General features: G+C 44.8%; 1 protein-coding gene across 9 annotated transcripts in view; it reads left to right on the forward strand.

The window, feature by feature from the left end:
* The window catches only part of ZMIZ1 (zinc finger MIZ-type containing 1), a 445,041-nt gene that overhangs the window by 450 nt on the left and 420,756 nt on the right, over positions 1-23,835 (forward strand). Inside the window, exon 1 of one of the 9 annotated variants that reach the window (XM_069068344.1) lies at positions 271-720. The exons of 1 other annotated variant lie outside the window; for it this stretch is intronic. The gene's annotated coding sequence lies outside the window, so the exon portion shown is untranslated. Of the gene's footprint in view, positions 1-270; positions 721-878; positions 900-1,440; positions 1,622-2,207; positions 2,641-11,039; positions 11,060-23,835 lie in introns of those variants that run through there. 7 more of the 9 variants (XM_069068335.1, XM_069068338.1, XM_069068342.1 and 4 more) reach the window with 7 other exon arrangements.

Below are 23,835 nucleotides of genomic sequence, written 5' to 3' on the forward strand. Positions count from 1 at the left end.
GTGTGTGTGTGTGTGTGTGTGTGTGTGTGTGTGTGTGTGTGTGTGTGTGTGTTAGGATGTGTGTGTGTGTTTTCCTGGTGGGGGGGGAGAAAAAGAAAAAGAAGGAGGGAAGAGGAAAAGTGGCATCCCTGGCTGAGAGGAGGAGGAAGAGGAGGAGGAGACGCGCTCCCTTTCAGATAGAAATCTAGGACAGCTTTTGCCGGCAGCCGGCAGTGAGCGGGGCCCTTTGGAAATAGAATAGCCAATGTAATTTGACACTTCAACTTGCTCTGCTTCAGGCTAGTTGATTCACTTACTCACCCACTAACGCCGAGTTCCTTTTCACTGTCTGTGGACATTAAAAAAGGGGGGGGGGGGGAGCGAGAGCGAGAGAGCAAAGGAGAGAGCGAGCGAGCAGAGAAATAAAGCTCGTATCCAGTCGTAATTCTGATTTCTCTCCCCCCCTCTTTTTTTCCTCCCGCTCTCCCTCCCCCTCTCCACCACCAACCGCACAGATCTCCCCCGCCCTCCCCCTCCCCAAAATCCATTGGGGGAGAAAAAGGAAAGGAGAAAAAGAGAGAGCGAGAGAGAGCGAAAAGGATTTTGCCCGTGTGTCCTTCCTCCTTCCCTGATTTCTCTGGCTGCTGCTGCCGCTGCCGGTGCCGCCGCTGCTGCCGCTGCCGCCGCTGCCGCCGCCGCTGCTGCTGCTGCGTGCGGCCCCGGCTCCTCGCTAAGCGGTGGGTAAGTTTGTCGTCCTCCTCCTGGGGCTGGGGCTGGGGCTGGGGCTGGAGCCGGAGCCCGAGCCGGAGGGAGGGGAACCGGGGGCGGACACAATGGACCAGGGCCCCCCACTCCCGGAGCCCGCCCACCCCTTAGAAGCAGCGCGGAATCGTGGATTAGGCAGACTCGTGCTAGTGCCCGTAATTGTGATTGTTTTCGTGGGATCTTGCATTTGCTTTTTCTTCTCTCTTGCAATGACTTAGGGCTGGAAACGTGTGGAGGTGGATGGTTTGTTGTGTGTGTGTGTGTGTGTTGTTTTTTCCCCCCCTCTATCTTAAAGGGCTGGAGATAGAGGTAGGTAGGAGGGTCAGTTAGTGCTGAAGGCTAAAGGGAGCCTGCCTTGGTGTTCAGGCTCGGGGGAGCGGGGAGCTGAAGGGAATCGGGGGTTCCTGGTAACGATTTATGTGTCTGTGTATCCATCTGTGTGTAAAGAAACCATGCCTTTCTCTCAGCGTGGCTATCCACGCTCCCTGTACGTGGTGTGGAGGGGCCAAGGGGAGCGCAGGCATTACTCCGGGGTTGGAGAATGTGGGGGATATTGCCTTAAGTCTTCTTTCCGGTGGGCGTTAAGTTTGTGTGTGTATGTGTGTGTTTGTGAGGGTGATAATTGTTGTTGTTACTTAGTGTGTTTGTGGCTTGTGGAAGGGAAGACACAATGTTGCAATGCTAAAGGTGTGTGTGTGTGTGAGTGTATGTATGTGTGTGTGTGTGTGTATGTATGTGCGCGCTCCGTGGCCGGTAGCCGGGAACTCCTTAAAAACAAAAGGAGGTTTAAAGCTCGACTAGGGGACACCGCCGCCTGCCTGCGGAGCTGCCCCAGCCGGGGGAGAAGCCTGGCCGCTTAGGAAGGAGCATTTTCTGTGTGTGTATATGTCCAGAAGCTAAAGTGATCTGTCGCCTCCAGTTCCTTTCTCTGTGTCTTTTGCTGTCCCTGGTGGAGTGGAGGGTGGGTGGCAGAGATTGGAGGGGCTGGGCAAGGGGGGGCTCCGAGGGAGGAGGGAGGCTGTCTTAGGGAAGGTTGTTTCATGTTCCTTGTGTCTGGGGCTGGAAGGGGGAACACTGGAAAGTGGGGTTTCTCTTTCTCCTTCCCCTTCTCCCCTCCCCTCCCCAGCTGGAGAAAGAAGCAAGCTAAGCCAGCGCGCTCTCCCCCACTCCGGTGTACATCTGTCCAGGAAGCCAGGGGAGGGGTAAAGGAGAGGGGGGCTATGATGGAGGGAAAATAAAACCACATAGAAACAGCGGCAGAAGCGGGATCTAGGAGAGAGAGAGAGAGAGAGAGAGAGAGAGAGAGAGAGAGAGAGAGAGCGCGAGGAGGGGGGGGAAGGGGGGGGTGGTGGATGGTGGCATTGTGAAGGCGGGGTGGGGGGCGGGAGAGGAGGGGACCGTTTTCACGGGAGGCTGAGCTGCAGCCGCCTAAAGGGGCGAGAGCCTCAGACCCCGGGTTTAAAAGACACTCCAAGAATGTAAACAACTGGAGAAAGGAGTGCGTGCAAGCGGCCCAGAGAGCTCCTCTTAAGCACCCCAGCTCTCCCCTTCCCTGGGGAGAGACACCGAGAGCTAGCGATCCCGGGGGCCGGCAAGTTAAGAGTTGTGCACCGCGCGCTGGGAGCTTCAAACTTTCCCTTGCGCCCCGCACTCTCCCTCCCCCCATCCGAGCGCTCCCCGAGTGGATAGCTAGAACCCCTCTGGAAGGGCGCGTCTCGGGGGCCGAGGGTGTCCCTAAACTAGAGGAGCGGTAGCCTGAGAGGTGGCTGCTGAGTTCAGTCCAGCTGAGACCTGAGAAGGAATTGAGGGCTCAGAGTGGAAGGGAAAGCCTGGGCAGGGCTCGGGACTCTCTTCTCTGGGTCCGGGACCAGCTTCTCTTGGTGTCCCAATGGGTAGGTGAGTGCCTCCCCGGGCAACCACGGGCCAACGTTTGGATGGCATAAGTGCCCGAAGAGTGGGTTTTGCTGGAGCAGGTCTGGGTGCTGGCTGTCCCCTCCTTCCTTCCCTCCCTTCTTCCCTCCTTCTCCTCTTCCCCCTCCTCCCCCTCCTTCCCCCTTCTTCTCCTTCCCCCTCCTTCTTCCCCCTCCCCTTTCTCTCCTTTCCTCTGACTGCTTTCTCAATGCAGTGACGAGAGGGAGGAAGATTTAAGTTGGCAACCTAAACAAATGTTGTCTCAAAGGTTCCTTGAGAGCGAGTTGGAAAGGGGGGGGCGGGGGGGCGGGTTGGGAGGGAGAGACTGGGCTAGAATGAATGACCTAGAGGAGTTTGGGAGGGTTCCTCTTTCCTTTTCAGATAAGAAAGTCATTTTAGAGACCACCAATACCCCCCACTCCAACTGTGTGCATCAGAAGGCATGGTGCCTTATAAAATTTAAAAGGGCAGCAGCCCATTAAGGCGATGGCCTGGCGCCTGGCTTCAGGAGCTTCGTTCGAGCTGCCTGCCTTGCGGTGCCAAGGGCTTTTTAAGGGATTTTCTTGAGCAACAGTTTCTCTCCTGGCTGCAATATGGGAACCTGGCCTTGTAAACTGCAGGGTTAAATGATGTCGTCGTCTCTTCCTCCTTCTCCTCTCCGGGTATGGGAAGTCACCCTGGGCAGGAAGGGAATCCAGGGCTTCTCTCAGAGTTTATTAAAAAAAAAAAAAAAGGTGTGTGTGTGTAAGTGTAAGTATGTTTTAAGGTATGGATCAAATGTGCTGGACCAGGGAGGAGAAATTTGTTTGTTTTACTGGTTGAGAATTGTAACTTTTACTCTTCGGCATTTGCTAGCCCTTGGAAAGTTCAAAACTTGTCCTAACATACTAATAAGTGGAGAAAGTTAGGAAGATCAAAACCCTAGAGCCTTAGCCTTTTCTGGATTCTTGGCTGCCTTTTTTGCTGGGGAGGAGACAAGCATTTATTTAACTGATGCAGAGTAGGATTCCTAGTGGCTCTCCCTACCCCACCCCGCCCCACTCCTGGGGCTTTTGATTGAGAGAAATTTACTGTGCCATCAATCTCCCCATAGCGAGGCCTGATTCAGGTTTATGAATGCCAGAAGACTTGCGCTGACCTTTTTCTCTTTAACTTGAGGATGTTGAAACACCAGCATCAAACAAAAGACACATTGAAAGCAAGGTCTGCCACAGAGCACGTGTGACTGAGGCTGGTGGAAGGCATTTGGAGATAGGGTTTGCCTCTGAGCATTTTTTTTACTTTCCGCCCCCCACCCCCCAAAAAGGAAGGAGAACAGTATTTAGCTGTGGGAGTCACAAGGCTGTAGAAAGTTGTTTCGGAGACCAAATCTTAAAGTTAAGATTCTGGCAATTCAGTTGAGGTCAGAGTGTTGGGAGGATTTCTTTCTTTTTTCTTCCCCTCTGCCTACACATTTTAAGATGGATGGGGTTTTGAAGCTATTGCTACACACCTTATTTAGTGAGAAGAATAATTAAGCATAGCCTATTCATTCAGATTTAGGGAGACCCCCTCAGTGCAGAAGAGGTAATTTGTAAGATTAAAAAAAAAAAAGATTGAATCTTTTATTTTTATTTGTTGTGTCAGCATAACCAAAGGGTTCTTCAGGGTGATGAAACCTGAATTCGTTTTACTTTTAAAACCAAACACAGCCGTGATTGCCAGTAGCATCTCTTTACCCTGCCTGGCCCAGGAAAGAAACATTTGGGTGGAGATATTGTGTGTTGTTGACATTGCTGGTGACCCGTGGATCCTTTACTCATTTAGGATAATAACAGGGGCCAGAAAACCAACACAGTTCACAGTTGAGAAGAGCTGAAAACTTCCATTCCCCCCCCCCAGATTGGCAGAAAAAGATTGGAAATTTGAGATGCATTATTCTCCCCTCCTATCTTGCATGAGATTAATATGACATTGTAAAATCCTAAATCCTTAAGCCTTTATGTCCAGACTGACTGACACTGGACATGGCCCCATCTAGCAGCTTAGTAAGATGTCGGTTCGTGAAGCTACTCAGGGAGGGCAGCTGATAAGTTTATCACAGGAAACTCCTTAGGAAAAAAACAAACCCGACAAAAGACAAAACCCTTTTGAGAATGACAAAGATGGGCCTCCCAGAGAGGGAGAATGTCATGTATGTTTCCATTCATAACTTTTTTTTATTTTTGTGAAGGCCCTCCCCCTCTTCCCCCCCCCCCCATCTTTATGAGGTTCTCAAGGTTGCAAAGCCACAACAGAACATGTGTGTGCTAATCAGCACCATGATGCTGTGGCCTTGCCTAATAGGTTTGACCTCTTGGCAAGATGGGCTTGCTTCCGTGCACACACTGTTCCTGACCACCCTTTGTCTCCCAGGGAAGGCATTGGGAATCTTCTGCCCTTCTCAGCTAGGGGGAAGGGGAAAGCACCAATTGAGTGGTGCTTAATTAGCATCACTGGCCTTCTACTTCAAGCCTTGCTGGATCTGGTGCTTGGTACTCTAGGGGAAATCAAAAAGCCTAGGCTCTGCCCTCAGGGAGTTTACAGTTGAGCTGGAGGAGAGAAAACTTTCATAAAGGCTTTAAACAAAAAAACAAAAAAGACCTTCAAGAGAGTTAAGAGTCAGGATTTTAAGACTGGAACAGATCTTGGAGGAGGTGTCTTGTCTAGCCTCCTCATTTTACAGGTGAGAAAGCTGAGACAGACAGATTTGCCCAAGGTCAAGTTAGTAAATGCAGAAGCTAGCATTTGAACCCAGGTTGTTTTTTGTTGTTCAGTCCTGTCTGATTCTTCTTGACTGATTTGGTGTTTTCTTGGCAGAGATGTTGGGATGGTTTGCCATTTCCTTCTCCAGCTCACTTTTACAGGTGAGGAAACTGAGGCAAACGGGGTTAAGTGACTTGCCATGGGTCACAAGGCTAGTAAGAGTAAGGCAGGATTTGAACTCAGATCTTCCTGACTCCAGTCTGGGGCTCTGTGCACTGATGCACAGTACCCCTACCTGCCCAGGTTGTCTTGCCTCCAAATCCATTGCTTTTCCTGCTATAACATACTACTGCCCCCGGTGTCAGAAGATGACAACAAATTTTACAGGCTACAGGAAGATTTGATAAATTAGAAGAGAATTGAGGCAAGAATCTTAGATTAGGAATCAGGGGACTCAGTCACTTCACAGTGAGTCTTACTTTTCTCATCTGTTAAATGGGTCTAAATGCTACACCGATTTCATGAGAATCAAATAAAACAATGTTTGCTAATGTTTTAGGAGTATGAAAAGCTATCTTTCTGGAGTATAGGAGTTCAGCTTTTGGGGTGGGATTCGTCTGCAGCCCACCTCAGTAGCACAAGAGGTTTTTCCAGCTGGCTGCTGTGATAAATGTGTCCAGGGAGTGTCCCTACTGGTGAAGGATGGATTAGGGATCTGGAAGGCCCTCCCCCCAGCTCACAGACAGGATGCCTGAGGGGCTGCAAGTCACTTCTACTAGAATTTTAGTCTGCTGACAGGAAAGACTAGGGTTTGTAGGTTGCCCCTCTTACCCTAGAACTCAGAGGAAATGTGGTGATGCCCCTGATACATTGTGGGAACTCCCCTGATGCCATGTAAGAGAATTGGATGTGTTTCTTAGTGCCTTGGAGGAGCTACCCTCTGCCTTTGCATTTCAGATATTGCTTTGGGGATGGTAGCTAGCCTGGGCTCCACCAGCTAGGGCAGTATGATCCCATCAGTGGTTTCTTAAGAGAAGGATGCAATGCTTTCTCATCCAGAGTACATAGAATCATAGGGAACATAAGAATTCCAAGACAATTTCTGCCCTCAAGGAGCTTAAGAAGGCTGCACACATACATTATATACACACATATATGTCTTTATATATAAGCATATAGAGAGACATATATACATACACATTTTTGTTCTTGTTCAATCATTTTTCAGTCGTGTCCAACTCTTCATGACCCCTTTTGGAGTTTTCTTAGCAAAGATACTGGAGTGGTTTGCCATTTCCTTCTCTAGCTCATTTTACAGATGAGGAAAGTGAGGCAAACAGGTTAAGTGACTTGGCCAAGGTCACACAGCTAGGAAGTGTCTGAGATCAGATTTGAACTCAGGAAGATGAGTCTTTCTGACCCCAGGCCTAGAACTTTATCCACTGACTGAGCCACTGAGCTGCTTCTGTACATACACACACATACGTGCATAGATACCTAAGGACATTCATATATGTTATATATGTATATCTGTAAGAAGTTAAATAATACAGAATAACATAAGATATGATAGTGATGCTATGCGATCTAATCAAAATAGGACTAAATTTGAAGTTAGAGGGCATGGATTTCAATTCCAGCTCTGCACATTACTGTCTTTGTAGGCTAAAGACTGAACCCATGATCTTGTTACTGTCAGGAACTCTCCACCACCAGGTTGCCCTCTACCTTCTCTGTAAGTAAGGCTGACTTACTTATATTGTCTCACCTATAGAACTGATAGGGTCCATGATTTTGTTCAGGAGCGCAAACCCAGGATATGTCAGAGGAAAGACTTGAACCCAGGGGTTCCTGATATAGAGGCTGGCTCTCACTAATTGCAACTATGGAAAGATCATTTAATGTCACTGGGCCTCTGTTTTCTCATCTATAAAATGAGGATGTTGGACTAGTCTCTAAGGACCCTGCTAACTCTAAATCTGACAATCCTGTACGAGGGGCAAATGAAGGGTACAGAGCGTGGTTGATGACATTAATGAAGTTGAAAGGAGAGAGAGTCCCTAGAGGCCGATGTGGTCAGATGAGGATAGGATCATGACACAGGCATTGGAGAATAGATAGGACCAGACATCCTGTAGGATGAAGAAGGTTGAGAGAGGAAGGAGGAAAGTTGGGGAGGGGCAGGACTCTCAGGCTAAGTACCTTTCTTGGGTCTCTTGGGAAGACCGCCATATTTTAATGGAATAGAGCTAGCTCTCCCATTCTAGGACTCAGAGCCCTTCTGTATTACTCAGCTGAGGTCCAGCAGCTGCCTATGTGCTTGGTTCTAATAGTCTGCTGAGCTGATGTACTCTAAAACTCCCAGTTGTGGTTTTCAATTCTTGGGAGCGTGAATCTGCGGCAAGGGGGTTCTTGAAGTGGTGGGGAAAGAAACAGATGTGTTTGTAGCTGGCCTCTGGTCCCCTCAGAGAAGAGAAGAAAGTACATGGAACCAGGCTGGTTGCCACAGCTCAGATGGTTTCTATAGCTACAAAAAGTGACTCAGACCTTTCCCTTCTCCTAGTCTCCCATAGCAAACCCCACATTCAGGCAAGATGCAGGGCTAGGAAGGCACCTTCACCGCCCCCCCCAAATGGCATGCCCACAGGTTTGTTGACATGCTACATGACACAGGCAGCCACAGGGAAAGAACTCTTGAGCGCTGGCTTTCTGACCAGAGCCTGGCTGCTTGTTTTGTATGTGATTATGATGAATACCCTGTAGCTGGTTCCATGGGAATGATCCTGTCTGCACTTAAGGGACCTTCCTTAATATACCCAATAGTGACCTTTATCCACCTGTTATGCACAAACAGCAAATGCTCTGGCCCTTATTGGGTATAGGAGGGTCATAGCTTTAGAGCCAGGGGGTCACCCAGCCTAACCCTTTCATTTTACAGATGAGAAAACTGAGGCCCAAGGTCACATAAGCAGTAAGAGTCTGTAAGGATGTTATGGGGCCAGTATGGGGAGGGGGCAACCAGTAACCTTACTCTGCTTTTTGTATCCCAGAGGGCCACTGTATAAGTATAACCACTATAACTGGTGAATGGCTATGTGATTGGGCCTGAGGGGAAGGTCAAGGTGTCTGGGATAATTAGATTTCTTAGATTTCACTACTCCTGAGCTAGTCTGGTGGCCTAATCCTTTTATCCTTTGCCTAGATTTGTTGTCACTCAGAGGACTCTGAGGCTAAGAGGTGAGGAAACCCACATTTCCCCAGCTTCTAAAGTCAGCATGAGGAATTGGACTGTTGAAGGTGTTGGGTTAGGAAGGGTGGGGGGGAGAAGATGGAGTTCAGCCAGAATCTAGACCTTTTATTCAGGTCCATGGGAATCCAAAGGATCAGGGGTGCTATAATAACACATCTGCATTGTTTGGCCATTTTCCAAAGGGCTTGCTGGTTGACTTTGTGGATGTTCTTCCGGTATTACTAGGTAGAATGTGGAGACCTGCTAAAGGTTTGACATGTGTTGTTATAGGGCCCAGGATCCTTTTTGGGATCAGTGAGCTTATTGAGCTGGGCTGTTGGAGAGAGGATAGGCCACCTGTATGAGTGACTGTGTGAGTCTTGGTGGTGGCTCCGTCCATGAAGTTGGAAGAGCTGCCTAATTTAATCTTCAGCTTGCTTCATCTTTGAAAGTTGTTTTAGCGTGTCATTGCCTCCCTGGCTGCATTTCTGTGGCTTAGGACTCCATCGTGAGAGTGGGGAGTTTTTTCCTCAAGTCTCTCTTCTAGGGAAAACACGGTTTGGGGTATTGCAGCGGGGCGGAGGGGGGGGCCACATAAAAGGGACTCCCTTTGGTCAAAGTAGTAATCTCCCTAGACACTCTCTGGTACGTACCCCGGTCTTGAACCCTCTCTCTCAAGCACCAATAGCCTTCCTGGGAAAGCCCGAGGCTTGGTGTGGGCAGAGCTGGGAAGTGAAGGGATCTAGATTCCTGAAAATTAGCATGAGAATAGAGGCCCAGACAAGAAGCCTCTTGTGTGTAACTCTGGGTCTTTGGGGTAATGATGTGCCGATCTTACCCTAGCCGGCCTTTCCTGCCTGGGCAGCTATATGTCTGTACTTCAGTGGGCAGGGCATCCCAGCTGGGCGGGTCTGGGCCGACTCCAGCTGTCATTGGGAGCCAGGAGCACATTAATTGGAGGATCCTTACCTAGGGCAGCCGGAGTGATTCCCCTCCCCCCATACTTCAGGCCCCAGTTTCATTGCCTTTTGTGTTTTGAGAAGGCTTGTAACAGGAGCAGTCTCCCCCCCCTCCCCCCCCCCCCCTTCTCCAAGGGGCTTTTGTTTGGCTGATTACAACATTTATTGTGGAAAGACTTGACAAGCACTCTTTGGTCCAGACTAGTTCTTGGAAGACAGGAGACCACCATCACCTAATGATTGGCTCACCCTACAAGGTGAGCCTTATCAGTCCCCAAGGGGCTTCCAGAATCAGCTCATAACTACTCAGAGGAGTTTATTTCTTAGAATCCCAGTGCTACAAAAGAGAAAGGATAGGGCTTTAGTTAGTCACTTAGTGGCAAAGCAGTTTAAATATCTGCTTGTCCCTTAGTTCTGGTTCATTTATTCTCCAAGAATATGGTTCTTTCAGGACATAGCAGATAGAGAACTGACCTCATGGGTTTAAGGCCTACATCTTGCATGAACTGACTGTGTGACCCCAGTCATGTTGTATAGCCTCTCTGAAAATCAGTTCCTCATCTAGAAAAAGAGTATGTTGTACTTCATGGCCTCTATGATATCTTCTAGCTCTAAATCTAAGAGAATCGGATTCCAAGTCTGATACCCCCTCCCCTCTACCATTACTGTTCTTTCCAGAATAGCCCAGCCCTAAAGACAACAAAAACCATTGCATTTGTCTTTGACTACTGAAGGACTGAGTGAAATAAACAAGGAGAATTGTATTAATTCCCTGATTTTCAATTCCAGGAAGGCTACCTGACCTAGAAATCACTTCTCAAAAGTGTGAACTTTTTAATAGTGTATCTGGAATTCTGTCTGGATTGTGTGGGAAGCTTGGCCTCTTCCAAGAACAAAGGCCGCTGGGAATCGGTAACAGAATTCCTGTGTGGCATCACATTCTCAAGGCAGGGGTGGGGAGGAGGGGGAGCCTTAAAAAATAATTGCAATAAGGGGTCGATTATGTTGCAGATTTTCAGGAAGGTGTGGAAATTTTTTTAAAAAGCAGGGCAGCTGCTTGCTAGGATTCATAGGTCTAAATCTGCAAGGAATCTTAGTCCAACTTCCTTGTTTTACAAATGAGGAAACTGAGGCCCAGAGAGGTTGTTGGTACCTTTCCTAAGACCACACAGAAGTAGTAAGTGGCAGAGCTAGGGTTCCTGTTTGTTGTTTTCTGAGGCTGGTAGTCTTTAGGCTTCTTGAGAATTAAAAAGACAGGAACTGGGTGACAGACTGTGGAGGGCCTTCTAGGTCTTTCTGGAAGAAATGACAATGACATTGGCCCCTTTGCCTTAGGTGGTGGAAGGATCCTGGTTTACGGCTAAGAGTGCTGATTTTAGAACCTTTATCTAGCAGATGCTTCCCCAGACTAGCTGACATTCCAGTCCACCTATCCACATTGGCTTCCCCTAAATGGTAGTACTGCAAGAATGTGGCCAAGGAGGCAGAAGAGGTATGTATTCTCCAAGTTTTAACCACAGGAGTTCCCTCAGAAACCAGCTTTGGTTCCTAATAACTTAGAGTCCTCCTCCCTCTTCCCCTAACAAAGCAAGGGATGAGGTCAGTTTCAAATCACCAGACAATCCAGTAGTATAAAGATGTGTATCCCCCTGGGGGGAGGCTGTCAGCTATACTGTAAGGATCTTGAACTAAGAATCAGGAGACCTAGGTTCTAGGTTCCAAGCACCTCCACTACTGATTTGATGTGACTTGAGTTTCCCAGTTTCTTCCTCTTTGGAATGAGGAGGAGCTGTCTAAATGAACTTTTCCAGCTTTGTGATTCTATCAGGCAAGCATTTCCCCTAGCGACTTAAATGTCCCTTAGTGTTTTCTATTCTTAGAATCATGGATTGAGAACTGGAAGGGACCTTAGAAACCATCTCTGGACAGATGTGGAAACTGAGGTCCTGAGAGGTGGTCACTTGCCCAAAGAAACATTGAAGTATAGGGGAAAGAGCACTTGACTTGGAGCTAGGAGAGAATCTGGATTCAAATCCTGCCTCAGATACTAGTTAGCTGTGTGATCATGACCTATATGGCCTTTTCAGCTCTTTTTAAATTTTATTTTTTGGTCTACATCTGTGAATTCTCTGTGTTGGGAATTCCTGGTGTAAAAACTTACTTCTTTGCTACACCTCATTTGTACCATATATTCTTAAAGCAGGGATTCTTTTTTCTATCATGAATCCCTTTTTTTCAGTCTGGTTCAGCCTATGAACCCCTCTCAGAATAGTGTTTCTTAAATGTATCACATAAAATGCATAGAATTTCTTTTTTTTGTCCTAAATGTGATGAATTTATTTTGCTCCGATGTAAAACCAAAGCTTTCACTATAGCACAGAGACCAATTTGATCATGAAGGTCCTGAAAGATTTCAAAAGAAACAAATTACAATGAAATCTAGTTATCAGAATATTAGAACCAAAACCAAAACCAAACCTAAGTTCATAGAATCCAGGTTAAGAACTCCTGCCTGGGGATACTGAGAGGTTTGGTGAATTTTGAAGGACCATATAGCTAGTCTGTGGAAGAGTTTACCTAAACCAGGGCTTCCAGATTCCTGGTTCCTTAAGCCTCTTTGTTTTTGTTATTATTATTGTTTGAGGTCATACAGGTAGTAAGTGACCTGGCTGGCATCTGAACCCCAACCCTCAGGTTCCAATTCCAATGCTTTTTCCAATTCTGGGGTACAATGCTTATGGTACAATAGTGTGTTATAATGGAAAGAACCTAGAATTAGGAGTGAGAGGACTATCTTCGCAGCTTACTACCTCTGTGACCTTGGACAAGTCACAAACTCTCTGGGCCTCACTTTACTTATCTGTAAAATTGGAAAATAAACTGTCGAATGTCTTTCCCATCTTTAAACCTATGATCTTTTCCCTAACAGGGAGATCTCCGATGAATATTCCCGTGGTAGTGGAGATCAAGAGAAGGAAACTTGACTTAGGGCCTATCTTCATTTAGTCCCAGGGGCCTATAGGCTTCTGTTTGTTTGCACTATCTTTTTATTTTTTTCTTTTTTGGTAGTATGACCACAAATTCGTTTGTGGCTAGGTACACAAGCCATTTGAAAGGCATACTTGGCAGGAGGTTGAATTGTATGTACATCCGGAGTCAGGAGACTGGACTTAAATTGTAGGTAGTTATAGAAATGGAGCACAGGAAGAGTCCTGAAAGGTCATCTTGCCCAAGTTTGCCCTTTGATGAAGAAACAAAGGGACAGAGCTGAGGTTACTTGTCCAAAGTCACTTAGAGCTAAATGACAGAGCTGAACCTCCTAACTTTGGTCCAAACTACAGTAGAAATTCTGAGCCACAGTGGTACAGGAGACACACTGGCCTTGAGAATATTTCTGGCCCGGGGGCGTTCACTGTCATTGGCCATCTTTTACCAAACCACCAACGAACCTGGGCACTGGAGTTTCTTTCTGTCTCGGTTGTTCAGGAAAGATGAACCCTAGCTGGTCTAGATTTTTAAATCCCTCTGCTTTGAATGTTCACTTCTATCACTTTGTAGCATTAAAAGAACAAGCCTTTTGTTTTTACATCATGATCGTTTCTGGCAATCGCCTGTGATGTGGATGACATTTTGCCCTAGTAGCCTTATACCTCCCTGCTGAAAACATTATCAGTTTTTCAGGACAATTATTGGTTTTCCAGTTACTCAGTTCTACTGGCTAATAGGCCTTAAACCTCCTCCTTTCTCACCTGGGTCTGGGTTTGGTTTAGCCAACCATAGCTAGTCTCTTGAAGTTATTTTCCAGCTCCTGTCATAACAGAGGCCTAAATTCCTCTCATTTTCCTCTTGGTAAAGGGGAACAAACATGGATAATATGATTTCTAGTTTGGTGCCTTTGCAATATTGCTGCAATTAGATTAGGAAATGATTAAGCATCATTTGGTCTGCAGTATTGTACATGGGCATTTTCTTTTATAGGACGTGTGTGTGTGTGTGTGTGTGTGTGTGTGTGTGTGTGTTTTCTACTCCCCTTAGCTATTCCTAGCTTTAGATTTCCCCTTTAATTTGTGTTGTATACTTGGGGCTAAGGACATGATATGATAACTGTCACTGAGAAGATGCTGCAGTAATCAGAAAAGCTCACATTTATATAAATACTAAAAAGTTGACAGAGTGCTTTTCTCAGGACACCTCTGTGAGATAATTTACGCGTCATTATTTCCATTTTAGAGACAACAAAAGTGAGTCTCAGGGAGGGGAGGGAACTTGTCCATGATCATGTAGGAGGAAATTAAGCTAAGTCTTCTGAGCCCCGAGGCCAATGTGCTCTCACTCTCTCTGTCCCTTCTCTCTCTTTCCCCTTTCTTTTCTCTCTCTCTCCTCTCTTTTCTCTGTCTTTCTCTTTGTTCTCTCTGTCTCTCTTTTCTATCTCTGTCTTCTCTTTTCTCTGTCTTTCTTTCATTATTGCCCCTTCTTTAAACTAGAGGCTCAGAAGTAATCTCAGGAGTTGAAAGGGACTTCAGTGGTCATCTCCAACCAATACAAGAGTCCCTTCTTTGACAAGTGATCATCCAACTTTTGCTTGAAGACCATCATCATCACCGCCATCATCATCCTCACATTCATGTAGCAATCGCGCTTTCCTTGTATCCTCTCAGTTGTCCCTCACCACAGTCCTATGAAGCAGGAGACATTATTCTCATTTTCCAAATGAGGAAGTTGATTCTGAGACAGGTTCTATGACTTGCCCAGATCTGCACAGTTAGTAAATGTCCAAGGCCATATCTGAACTCAGATTTTCATGATTCCAAGTCCAGAACTCTTCTGTTCTTCACCAACTGCCATTGAGGGGGGAAGCCTCACTTCCAGAGCCTTGCTTCTTTCTGGAGCATGGTCCAGCCTACAGAGGGCTGACTTTGGAGTCAGGGGACCCCAATTCAAATCTCACCTCTGGTTGCTTCCTACCTTTGTGACTCAGGGCAAGTCTCTTTACTTTTCCTTGGCCATAATTTTCTTTTCTATAACACGAGGAGGTTGGACTAGATGCCCTAACTCTCAATCTATGATTCTGAGAATATTTTAGGAGGTTTTTCCTGACATCAGGCCTAAATTTGCCTCTGTAGCTTTCACCCACTGCTCTCAGTTTTGGGGGAAACAGCCCAAATTGACCCTTCTTCAATGACACCCCTCTCCCAAATACTCAAAGACAATTCTCATGCCCACTTTCCATGGCCTCTGTGTGTCCACTTTCATAGCACTGTCTTTTAGGATCACTAGTTTTTTCCTCTTACTTCCTGCTTTGGTCATATTCATCCCCCTTCACCCCTAATAACCCTAGCAGAGAAGAAAACATTTGACATGTGATGTGTTTATAAAACTTATTTCTTAAAAGCAAAATCTAGACAAAAGTCAAGAACTTTTTTCAGCTTTGGAGATCCACTCCAAGGAATAGCACTTATTATACAGAATTAAAAGAGTTAAGTAGGTCCTGGGTGATTATAAAAGGGTGTCATTCTAACAATTAAGATAATATAAGGAGATTGTGTTTTAAATAGCTGACTCAAATGTGCCTTTAAGAGAACAGAGGCTGAAATCTCAGGCAGCTTTTGCTAAAGGAAGGGAGCCTTTGAAGAAGGAAGGAAAGGAGATGATTGACAGCTGCTCAGGGTCCAGAGAGGACTCCGGATAGGTGGAGTCCCTTTCCCCCTGTATCTTACAGCCAGTGCATTCTTTACTCTGATCTGGTTCCAGCGTTGTCAAGGGGAAGGTCCTGTTTGTCACTGGACAGGAACCATCATTTACTGGTGATGGAAAACTTAGAATGATGTGGATGAAGGAAAAAGCTAAGCTTTTCTTTGACCTATGATGATAACCAACATACAGCCTATCTACATATGTTATCTCATTTGGTGTGCTCAAAAACCATTAAATGAGTATTAGGCAGTTTTACATATGAGGGGATAGAGGGTAAGTAGAGACCAGGAGCATGGTGGGAGAGCAGTTTCAGACCATAGGAGCATAGACTTAGTCCTGGAAGGGGCCTTAGAGACCACCCTCCACCCCCATTTTACAGATGAGGAAAGTAAAGCCCAGTGAGATTGTGATTTTTTTCAAGAGCTCTTTCAATTGAATCCCAATGTTTCCCCAGTGTTTAATAGAAGTAGGACATTAGGTGAGTCATTCCCTTCTCTCCCAGGGACTCACTGACCTCAGAAGTCCTTTGGAGCTCTAACTGCCTTTATCCTCTAATTGGCTTGCTTAAGTCCCTCCAAAGAGTCAATGGCAGAGTCAGTAGAAGAAGCTGAGTCTTCTGACTCCCAAGTCAGGTGGCATTTTCTGATGCGCTACAACGAAAGCCCCTGTTTTCTTCTATTTGTCTGTTTTAATTTAATGGCTTTTTTTTTTTAAATCCCAAATGTACTCTCCACCAACTTTTTGGAAGTAAACTTACCAGGTTGCTAATGACCAGTTTCTGAGGTGTCATATTTGGGTAATACTTTATCCTTTTCTTTTGGAGGAGTAATCCTAAGGGGTACTTCATTAGAGGAAAGAACATGACTGTGATAGGTTTGGCCTTGCTAGCTCCAACCCCTGTCTTCAGTGAGCTCTATTATGGAGAAAGAGTACTCTGGGGCAGGGATTCCAAATAAACAAAAGGGTGTGAATGCCCCTACCCTAAAGGAGTTCACAAGCAAACTGGGGAGAAAGTATAGACTTTTAAACCTGGAAGCCACTTGGGAGGTCATTTAATCTGACTCTCCTTTTATAGATAAGCTGAGACCCAGAGAAGTTGAATGACTAACCCTCATGTACACAGCAAGTTAGTGGCAGATCTAGGACAGGGATTTTGCTGCCCTTGACTCCTACTTCTACTTCAAAAGGCAAATGAACCTTCTACTAAGTGGGAATGGATATGGAACTATATACCCCCCACAGTGCCTGACGAATAGTAGGTGCTTCATATTTGTCTATTGACTGTAGAGGCTGAAGGGGAGGGCATTGAACCATAGAGCCAGTGAAGACCTTAGAGATTATATAGTACCATCTGCTCACTTTACAGATGGGTAAACTGAGACCAAGAGAGGCAAAGTGATCCATCCAGGATTTACTGTGCTGGTATAGCCTTTAAGAACTCAGGGTCATCTCCACATAAATTGGAAGGCTTTAATGGAGGGTTTGCCACACTACCATCCTCTAATTCTATGATTTATATTGAAACAAAAACCAATTCCTGAATTATATTGCGGACCAGCCTCCTGTAACAGAGCTGTTTCGGAATATCAGCCCTGCCCAACACTAAAGTCCCTGCACTAGATAAAATGTTGTTTGTTTTCCATGGCCTTCAGTGTTCCTGATCCATGAGCCCTTTGTGGGTGAGGGGTCTTGGCTTCCTTCCGTCCTTGTCCGCAGGCAGCTGGGCTTCTGGGTACAGCAGGGACACCCACGCTGGCCCTGCTGTTCTGGAAGCAGAGGCGGGTTCAGGCACTTGCTCTCTGAGCCCTGTCTGCTTGCTTGCCAGGGAGACAGCTCCCTTGATTTCCTGGGATCCTCGGCAGAAGCACATGCACTTTGCCCACTTGCAGGGTGCTCTGTTGGCTCCCTTTGGTTTTTTTTTCAAGGTGTGGGTGTGTAGAGCCTCGGGCACTGTTGGACAAGATGCAGCTGTGTACAGAAAGTCAGCCTGTCTGCCTTCATTGCTTTCAGAAACTTTTTCTTTCTTCTCGTTCTGATGGCAAAGACATCGGCATCTGCTTCTGGTGTACAATCAAGTCCCTGACTCTGTTTTCAAGCTGATGTCTTTATGGAGCATTTTACTCCCCAGAACACTTTCTGACCCATTCTCCCATTTGAGCCTCATGACAATCCTTCGAGGTGGGCAGGGCAGGTATGAAGATCTCTGTTTTATGGATGTGGAAACTCTGGAAGGGAGATAAAGTGACTTGCCTCAGGTTCTACCTTGAGTTAGAGGAAGAGCCAGGATCAGGAAAACTCAAACCTTCAATGCCACACACCTCTCAGCTCCTTCTGGGGCTCAAGGTTTGACCTAGGCCCCTTGCCATAGGATGTCACTAATTTAAAAACACCCATATTACCCACTGAATCACACTGGACACAGATCTAGTTGAAACATAGATAGGGTGATTTAGAAGGAGCCAGTCAGTATTTAATAAAGAACTCAGAATCTGATGCAGATGGTGGACAATATATTGTGGAAAGTGTCTGTTTAGTAGGCAAGAGACCTGGGTTTGAATTTTGTGATGATGGGAAAAATTACTTAATTAACCTCCGTTTCCTCATCTCTAAATGAAGATAATATTCTGGTTGGCTACCTCACACAGATATATCAAAAAGAAAGCACTTTGTAAACATGTTATTTGGCATATAAGTGAGCACTGTTTTAAGGCTAGTAAACATATATATATATATATATATGTATGTATGTATATATATAGCAGAAAGTCTAATAATCCCCGCCCCCACATACACCCGGCAATTTTATTTTATAGATTAGCTTGCTTGTGTTAGAGTAGTGGAGGATGTTGGAACCAGAATGGGATTTTAGAGACGATCTAATTCAGCCCTCTTATTTTGCAGATGAAAAAAGGGAGATTCAGAGAGGTAGTCCAAGTCACACAGCTAGCTAGAGACAGGGCCTCACCTTTCATTCCATTCCAGTTTTCTGGCTGGTACACCATTTGGTGCACCGAAGGGAGAGAGATTGTAAAGCTCTTTAAATCTTAAAGCCCCATGTAATGTCATCTCATTTTCATTGTTGTTATCCAAAATATTTTCTTTCATTATGTTGCTAGTCGAAGTCAATGATCCAGATGGTTTAGTGCTAACTAAACCACACAGTATGTCTTCTCCCTTCTTGTTTTGGGCTCTAGTGCGGGGGGCCAAAACAGCTCAACATTAATAATACCCTTGGGAGAGCAGTGCTCCCCCTGGATGGCAGACTGGCCAGTCTTCTCTCTCTCTCTGGGGCCTAATGTCTAGCATGATGCCGCCATGCCTGTTCTTGGAATAAACACTGGTCATCCCGACTGGCTCTCGGGGCTCAAGAGCCCAGAGTCCCTTCTGTGAACATCTCCTCTGTTTTCTCCAACTATAGCAGAGCAGAGCCGGGTTGGGAGCAGATGTGCCCTCTAAACGGGAACCTTTTAATCGCACTGATTAATGAGGTTTCTTGGCTCAACTGCAGCTTCCAAGGTTCATTGCTTAGATTAAAAAATAACCAAAAAGCCACATGACCCAACAAACTGAATACCTCCTGAGAGACTAGCACATGGACTGGGATTTGGTCCCCCTCTTTAGCCATCATGAATACCTCCCTGCCCTAGCCAGCATGAATATCCCCCTCCCCTCCAAAAAGGGGGAAAAAACCTCACACACTTCTATTACCGGAGGAATAAAATACACAGGATGGCTCTGTTGGGAGGAGTCTAGATCTTAACGTTTTGTTTTCAATAAAATCAGGCTGTTAGGAGTAGGGTGGGGGTGGGGAAGGGGCACAATATTTGGAGAGCTATCAATGATTTAAAATATTACATACCTTGTATTCCTATAATGCCTTTCCTCTTCAGTGCATTTTCATGTCCATTATCTTCCTTGATCCTTACAGCATTCCTGGGATATAGTTAGTGCTAAGGCATTCTTGCTGGAGAGGCCGTCTTTGAGTTTTGATGGATTGCTCCCATGAATGCCCGTAATCCCTCCTCTGGTCTGTCGAATATTTATTTAGAGATTTCTATCTGCCAGGCATTGTGTAAAGCGCCGGGGTTACAAAAAAAAAAAAAAAAAGTAAAAAGCAAGACCTTCCTTCAAGGAGCATACAGTCTAATGGAAAAGGCAAGATATGAATAACTAGGTACTTTCCAGACCCATACTAAGGAAGATAGGATTATGTTAAAGGGCTGTAGGAAAGGCTTTTGCAGAAGGTGTGGTTTCAGCTGAGTATTAAAGTAAGACTGGGAAGCTAAGAGGTGGGGATGATGTTGCAAGAGCCTTCCAGGAATGGAGGCTGATTTCTCAAGGAGGTGAACAGGAAGGGGAGGTAAGATATAGGACCACAGCTACTGAAAATGGTTGGAGCCAGTGAGTGTATTTTAAAAGGTTGGGGAGACGGGGCATCGATATAGATGGTGGCTCATTCATGGGCATTCATTCTGTGGGATCATTGACTTTTCATGAATTTCCCATAGATCTACGTAGCATGCAGAAGATCTTCTTTGAGTTTTTGCCATATTTTGTGGGCTCTAATGTATTACTTAGGCTAGGCATCTACTATCTTTTGCTCAAACTTCATGACTGATCCATCTCTGGTTTTTGCCCTGATGTTGTCTTCTTTGTCATTTCTCATGCCGGAGTCTATTTGAAATCCATGTCTTTCCATGGCTTTTCACACCATTTGCAAATGCAATTCTTTGGATATTGGGATGTTCTGTGATTCATAGCCATAGAAAAAGACTGGAATAATACTCCACTACTCTACTGGTGGTATAATCTCATCTATGTGAGTATTCCCTCCAGTGATGCAGAATTCCAACTCATTGTGCTAATTATCAAATGAGGCAATATTTTTAAAGCACTTTGCAAACCTTAAAGCATTATATAAATTTTAGTTGTTGTTTATTACCCATCTTGTGTGACTCTCCTCCATATTCTCCAAAAAGTTTGTAATTGGGAGTCCATCTAATGTTCTGGAGGCCTTTCTTACTTTCTCTTGAACACTTACAGAATAGCTTTGGGGTACACAGTCCCTCCATTATCCTTCATTCTTGGTTCCTTACCAGCCTTTCTCTTTTTTTTTTTTTTTGGTTATACCTTCCTTAGATAATGTTCTTTCCATCACTTCTTCATAATCCCCCTTTTTTACTGTGTTACAGTCTGCTCTTGCCCCGATGCACTTCTCTGTTGCCTTTTGCAGCATCCTTAACTATAGTTCTTTGGGGATTGTCCTAATTCATGCTTCCTAGCTTTATACTGCTTGATGTGAAAAAGAAGGGGTCTTGGTTTCAAGGAGAAGTTCAGCATGATTTTTTAAAATGAAGTTTCTCAAAGGCGATCCAGCCCATTATCTTCCTCCTGTGCAATCCTGAGCCTCCTATCCAATTCTCACTGTTCTCGTTTAGTGCCCATACATACATACATGCATATACAAGTGTGTGAATGTGTACACACACATACATGTTGTGTTATTCAGTCATTTTGGTCATGCCTGACTCTTCATGACCCCATTTGGAGTTTTCTTGGCAAAGATACTGAAGGGGTTTGCCATTTCCTTCTCCAGTGTGTCTCCATTTTACAGATGAGGAAACTGAGGCAAGGGGGGGATACAGTCATGCGTTCACACACTGGTGGGCCAGTTCTAACATCTGGACAATAGATAGTCTTCATTTCTTGTTTTTTCCTGTTTGGAGAGTTAGGCCAAGATCTCTTAAATGATTATAAATTTCATTTGGTAATATTCTGGAGCTTGATGCAGTGAGCACCTATTTGCAAATGGTAGCATTACGAGGAGGATCTCAGCAACTACAGGAAATCTGTGTCTGACTTGGACTCATAAGAACAATCCGTGGCCTTTGGTGGCCATCCATCTCTTGCTTTCAACCTTGCTTGATGGTGCTGCGCAGAGGGTGGTCAGACATTATCCCTGTAAGATGTTACAAGCATTCTTGGATATGTTTGACTTAGGAAAGAGAGACACAGTGTTAGAGGGGGACCTTTAAGATGACATTTTACTCTACTGAATCAGATGCTGAGTGCAAAAATGTCTTTGCTGTCTTTTGTTTTTCCATCACCTTCATTTCTGAAGCTGTCCCTCCTCCCTCCCCTTCCCAGGAAGCCCTGTGTTGTAACAAAGAATAAGAACCAAGTGCTTTTTGCAAGCAAAAAACAAATGCCACAAGAGCTGGTATTTTTGACATCTTTCCATCACTTGTGTGATGGCAAAGATGTCATCTGCTGTGGAACATCACTTGTGAAAGCCTATTTGTTCCCTTCTGATACCCTCATCAAGGATGCCCTTGATGCATGTGTATATTATTCTCATAAAAATTTTATATAGGTGGGAAAGTAGGCATATGGGTCGATAGTGATTGATGTTCTCTGAGTTGCCTTTTTTTTTTAAGTTTAAGGTCTGAGGGTTTTTCCATGCCTTTTGTTATCTTTTCCTTCTTTGGCTACTTTGAGATTCATTCCGTTGGTGCTTTAAAAATTGTTGTCTACAGCAGGGAGAATGTGTGTGTGTGTGTGTGTGTGTGTGTGTGTGTGTGTGTGTGTTTAGTTTGGCCACGATTTTCATTTTTGTTTTTTACATTTACTCAAGATGGGAGGATATTGCTATTAAAAGGTGGGCTTTTGCATGAGGGAATAGACTAACCTTGTTGAAAGCACTCTACAATTTTCCAGTTGCTGTCTAGTGACTATTGAATTTTTGTTCCAGCCCTTTATCTATCTGTGGTGTCTGTCCAAGATATGATGGACTGGGTTGCCCATTCAACTGATGGTCATAATATGGACGACATGTATTCTTCAGCCAATAGATTTTGTTCCTGTGTGGATTGCTAAGGCAATTGTTTTTGGAGTCACTGTTGAAGAGACTGTTGGGTTCCATGGCTAGATGTGATCACAACTATCTTATCTGCAAACTGGACCATCTTGGGAGTCTCACCCTCTAAAGCAGTGGTCTCTGGCCTCAAGGACCCCATTTTCATATAAAATTTTGGAGACCCCTGTATGGTAGTGCTTGTACTATTAGCCTCTATGGCTTGATAAACTACATGATGACGGAAACTTACTATGAATCTAGTGATGCTTTTAAGAGAATTTTATATTATTAATCATAACAGCATCTATGTATATTGGGAAAATAGTAATCCATATGTGTGAGACAGGATTCAGGGAACAGAAGTTGTGTTTGCTTATTTATTATACTGAATCATGCTGCATATTTTGTTGGATCTAAATTTGGAACTAGGGAAAGACCAAAGTGATGATATGGCTTTGTGGATCCCTTACTTTTAGCAACTCTATAGTCTCTTGGGGGGGTCCACAGAGCACAGGTTGACACTTGGCTTTTTTTGTTTGGTTGTTTGAGTTATGTCTGACTCTCTGTGACCTCATTTGGGGTTCTCTTGGCAAGATACTGCAGTGGTTTGCCATTTCCTTCTACAGCTTATTTTACAGATGAGGAAACTGAGGCAAACAGGGTTAAGGGACTTGCCCAGGGTCACACAGCTAATAAGTGTCTGAAGCTGGATTTGAACTCAGGTCTCCATGACTCCAAACCCAGTTCTCTATTCACTGTACCACTTTGCTACCCCAAACAGTTGAGAACCATTGATCAATAGGGAATTTCTTATCTGTTTGGACTTTTGCAATACATTCACCATGGCACTGATGAACAGTTTGGGGAGAGTATGTTTTATACATTATTTGATATTGATGCTCAGAAGATCATTTGTCTTTACCATGAAATCTTGGGTCTTAAAATATGTATATTTAACAGCTCGTTTGCTAAGAGCCTTTAAAACTACTAGACTTTGCTAAGTCAAATATTTTTAATAAGCAATAAACAGAGAGGGACTGTGTATTCTTAATGCCTTTCAGACAGTTGTGTGACCACAAAGGTGTCATTTGCTCTAGAAAATCACTTAAGAAGCCTGCCTCTCCCTTGCTTATATTTTCCTCAAGGATACCCTTTATGCATGTGTGGACCATTGCCATAAAGGTTTTCTATTGATAAGAATGAGATGGGTCAGTTGCTGATGTCTTTCCAGTGGCTTTTTTTTTTCTTCTAAATAATACCTTCTGTGAACTTTTCCATTCTGTTGGGATCTTCCCTTCTTTGAGATCTCTTGAAAATCTGCCCCCGGACATTTTCCAAAGTATTTTGCTTCCATGGATTTGTTCTCTATGTATTTGGTCAGGGATAGTCACTCTCTCAACTTTCTGATCTTTTTGAGTGCCATGACAACTTATATTATACATAAGGTACTGAGGTGGCAGAATCCAAAGGTATAAGCTTCACTATAATAGATGGCTATAGAAATGCTGGGATATCTATTCTGTTTCATACCAATTTATTGGTTACCATCCATTTTCATTTATATGTACTTTTCAGATAATCTGGCTTAGCTGAGTCTCATGTTAAGCTTTCTGGGCTTTTGACATTTCTCCCCCTACTACTTTTCTGAGCTTTTTGAGGTGAAACTATTTGGACTTTTTTGTCATTTCTCCTGTAAAATTTTGTAGATATGCATTCAC

The sequence above is a fragment of the Petaurus breviceps genome, unplaced genomic scaffold, assembly GCF_028583685.1.
Source record: "Petaurus breviceps papuanus isolate PSGF00001 unplaced genomic scaffold, PetGlider_PUasm1.0 90762, whole genome shotgun sequence".
In the NCBI taxonomy this organism is placed as follows: Eukaryota; Metazoa; Chordata; class Mammalia; order Diprotodontia; family Petauridae; genus Petaurus; species Petaurus breviceps.